The sequence below is a fragment of the Arabidopsis lyrata genome (assembly GCF_000004255.2).
Source record: "Arabidopsis lyrata subsp. lyrata unplaced genomic scaffold ARALYscaffold_753, whole genome shotgun sequence".
NCBI classification, from domain to species: Eukaryota; Viridiplantae; Streptophyta; class Magnoliopsida; order Brassicales; family Brassicaceae; genus Arabidopsis; species Arabidopsis lyrata.
The window spans coordinates 1-4,410 of record NW_003302074.1 but is presented as its reverse complement, the minus strand read 5'-3'; the positions used below and the strand labels follow the sequence as shown (position 1 = coordinate 4,410).

At 33.4% G+C, this 4,410-nt stretch overlaps 1 long non-coding RNA gene across 1 annotated transcript; it reads left to right on the top strand.

Moving 5' to 3' along the window:
* Positions 1-220: 220 nt before the first annotated feature.
* On the top strand, positions 221-1,598 carry LOC110227678. Its single transcript, XR_002331365.1, has 4 exons — positions 221-505; positions 709-788; positions 877-995; positions 1,439-1,598. It is a non-coding gene; the product is annotated as an uncharacterized LOC110227678 (long non-coding RNA).
* Positions 1,599-4,410: the final 2,812 nt, after the last annotated feature.

Here is a 4,410-nt window from a genome sequence, read left to right as displayed (position 1 = left end):
GTCCAAATTGAAGAGAGATAACTAATAATAAAAAAACTAAAGATATATTCTTAATTTTTAAATCTTCTGTGTATTTAAATTAATATAGCCCATAAAACAATGGATCTGGGTCTAATTTTGGATTTTTTTACCATCTTTGGATCTGCTTACGTGTTTCACTGTGGTTGGTTGGGAAGTATCTATTACATCGATTTTTTTTTTTCCCGTTTTCTTTTCGCGAGTTGCTCTCTCTCTTTCATCGACGATTTCACCGAAGAGATTTCAGTGAAATCGGAAGCAAACCGAGGAGAACGATCGACGCCTTTGATTCGTCGTCATCATCATCTCAACGGACGCGGAGCACGATCAACGCCTTTGATTCAGCAAATCGGTGAATCGGAAGCGAACCCTAATTCTGTTTTCTACACGAAACCCATCAAAATCGAGATTTGATCCGTTTCTACTTTCTGCCATTTGATTGTCTTCATCAGTACAAATCTGGGGAAACGAGAAGCCCTAATCTTTGGTATGTTGCTCTCTTTGATTATCGGCTTCAACTTGTCAAATATTCCTCTTTTTTGGTCCGAGAATGGAGCAGTGGTTGGAATATCCCTCCAAACTAATTACTCTTTTAGTGTGTTTGATCTCTATAATTCGAATGATGTTTATGGATTTTTTTCTAGTGAGTTCAAGTGTTAATTTTAGTTATGTTGTTGATTGGATTTACAGGAGGTAAACCGATTGCTCCTTGGACGTAATTGTGGGAATCTGCAATATCCTTGTCTTCAAAACATGATTTTGATCTCCAGGTTTATGTACAATAAGTTCAGATCATTGACCTGAATAACTTGAGACAATGTTTTGATTTGATTTGATCTTTGTATAAATATTTTCTAGGCTGCTAGCTTTTCAGCTGATAAAGAGCAAATGAGAATGCCTCGAGTGGTCAGAGTTAAAAGTAAAACAAGAAGAAAGAAACCAGAAAGGTCAAGTTGGTTTATCACAAATGCAGGAAGGTATTAACTCTTCTTCCTTTTACTCTTTGTTATATCAATTGTTTAGTTAAGACTTTGATTAGGTAAGACTTTTCTTGGCTTCATCTGTTTGTGATCAATGCTTGCTTAATATGGTTGGTTTAATGCTTGTTTCATCTGTTTCTGATAAATGCTTGGTTATTCCAAAAACTGTCGACATTATTTTGCTTCCTTTGCTTCTTAGCTTTTCATTAACAGCAAATTTGGTAGTTAAATGCTTGGTTTGATAGTTTTAGACTGTCTACATCAAATTTAATGACTCTTTATTGTCTGTGATCAATATTTGGTAGTTAAATGTTTAACTTGTATGTGTTTTGTTCTAAATTCTAAATTAATCAGTCTCTGTGATGTGTTCTAATTTTAAGTCTATGTGTTATGTTTTTTTGATCAAAGCATATATTGTGTGCTTCTTGTTTCCTTTTCAGGCTGATTGGCTAGCATGAAGATGTGAGATGCAAATATCACCTTGTCAAGCATAGTTTGTGTCTCAAGTTTTGTAAAAAAACTAGATGAATTCCCACGCTACGCGTGGGTTTGTTTTGAAAATTGTTAAGATAAAAATATATAAATTGTCTTTGTCGCTAATTTATGTTTTTTTTATTATTGTATAGTTAATAAAATTAGACTCATCTTATATACTTACAATTTTTATTTTTAGATTTGTTTTTGACTCTAAATATCAATTTATACATTTTCATGTATAATCTGATTATTTTTATATCTAAGATTCTAATATTTGTTCATTATCATGAATACACACAACAAAAATATAAGATATTATGAAAATAAGAAAAAAGAAAGCAAAAATCAAAGAGTTATTTAAGTAACATTTTTAGATTTTATGTTATTACATATAGACATATAAGAGGAATAGATTTGTCTTGAATTTCGTGGTATGTCTAACGTCTCAAAAGCTCATTACTTGAAAAAATTTGCATGTCAATGTTACGAACATACCATAAGACACAAAAATGAAAAGAGAGAATATCATATTATAAGATATGAACCATAACGTAATAATAAAAAAAATATTCAAGGTAAAATTACTAAACTAATAAGATATTAGGTAGTAAACAACTAAACTATAATACAAATAATTATTTAGTCATTATCGAGTAATGACCATTGACCATTAAATTAAAAAAAAATAGAAAAATAATAAAAGTAAAATGAAAGTAGTAATTGATTTCTAAAAATAATTTTTTTTTATTTTTATTTTGAAGAAATTATTTAAGAAAGGGATTAATGGAGGATTTAATACAATATGAAACTTTTGATTTTCCCTCAATTAATTTTGCTGATTTTTAATTTAAATAATGTTGAATGACACATGTCATTTTCTTGTGTGATGATGTGGCACTCATATGGAGAGAGTTGGCCAACTTTTCTATATATGATTTGACACATTTTTCCAAACATTTAAATTTTTAGACCTTCCATGTTTAGATAACAATAAATCTCTTTCAAGTGTCTAATTATAGATTTTCCATTATATAAATTATAAATCTTGTTTGGATCTCTATTTTTGGACTCCATTGTTAATGATGGTCTAAAAGGTTTAGTAGGTCCAAAACTAAATTCGTACCATATTGCAGACTCTTGAACCTAAACCAAATTAAACCGAACTAGGCCGTGTGGTTAGGTTTATTTAGTGTAAGATAAAAAAAAAACTTTGACCACAGAGTAAAAGTGTTTTCTCCGGCGAAGGAAGAACTACTCTTTTTTTTTCCGGCTAAATTATACAGAAACTCATCTGCAACTGCAAGTGAAGCTTTTTCCCGCTTTATTCAGGTAAAAATCGTTGTTTTCTATATCCTCACAGTTCAAAGATGTCTCATTTCTGAAAAATATTCTAGGGTTTTTCCTTTTGATGGGTTTTTTTTTTATCTGTTATAAAGCATTCTCCTTTATCAGTCATCAATGGCGTATTATTATGATTATCTTATGAAAATTGAGCTTTAGAGTTACTGAAATCACAAATACGGTTTTGGGTTGTTCGATTCCTTTAGAAAGTATTCTCCTTTATAGTTTTTATTGAAATTCTTTTGAAGGTTTTGTTGGTGGTTCTACTTATGGATACAAGAAAGATTCCAGTGTTGTGTTATTGGAATGGTTGTATAAAAGATGGTCCTGATGGTCCATACTATGAAGGAACAGTTCCAAGAGTTATTAGAGTTGAAAGCAAAGTTGATTTACCCAAATTGTTGAATCATATGCATCGAGTTACTGGATTTGAAAAGGGGAAGTTTCAGATTGGGTTGATGTGTAGGTATCCTTACATTGTTCAAAAGTCTATGGTGAAGTATGTGCGTATGCCTATTGTGGATGATTGTAGTTTAGAGACTATGCTTGAGGTTCCAAGTTGTCATCCTTCTATTAACAATGTGGAGTTGTATTTAGAAGTCAAACCGGTTCCTGATGAAGGTGTTGGTCCTGTTGCTAGTTCCTTGGCGAATCAGGTGACCCGGAAACGTTCTCGGCAAGAGGATATTAACACCAATGCAGATTTAAATGTGAGAGATAACACATTAAAAACTCTGCAGGAGGGTAACAGTAACGGATGGATTGAGGAAGATGAGAGTACGGATGGCGGTAACTGTGGAAAAAATGGTGATAATGCTGAGGCTGCACAGAAGGATTCAAATCTGAAAAATCCAGTTCCAACAAAAAGCTTTGGTACGGATGGCGGTAATTGTGGAAAAAATGGTGGTAATGCTGGGGCTGTGCAGAAGGATTCGAATATGAAAAATCCAGTTCCAACAAAAAGCCTCATAGATAATGTCTCAGAGCAGATGATTTTCTCTAGTTCATGGCTTGATGAACGTGAGTTGCATCTTGGGATGCTTTTTCGAGATAAATATGAGTTGGGGAAAGCAGTGAAGTTGTACTCTTATCGAAGACATCGAAATTACACTAAAAACGAAAGTGACATTTCTGGTATCTATGAATATAAATGTACGAATCTCTGGCTCTGCGTATGGATTCTTAAGGCTGCTAAAACAAACAACAATGGCATCAAGATAACAGAATATGTAGGTCCACATAGTTGTAAGCCAGCAAATGTGAGCTCAGATTTTCTGGCAGGTGAGCTCAAAGGTCTAATCAAGGCTCAGCCCTCGCTCTCAGTTGCAGAGCTAAACATGTGGGTGAAAGAAGAATTTGGTTACACAGTCTCGAGCACTAATATGTGGGATGCTAAAAAGAAAGCGATCACTGCAATCTTGCGAGATTTGGACAACAGTTTTAATGTATTGCCCAAGTTCATGGCAGCCCTTAGCTCATCTAACAAGATGGTCTTGGAATGGCAATATGATCTTTTTCCTGATCCCAAAGATGCAACCTTTCGTTCCGTGTTTTGGGCGTTTCAGCAGTCAATTCAAGGGTTTCCTCACTTGAG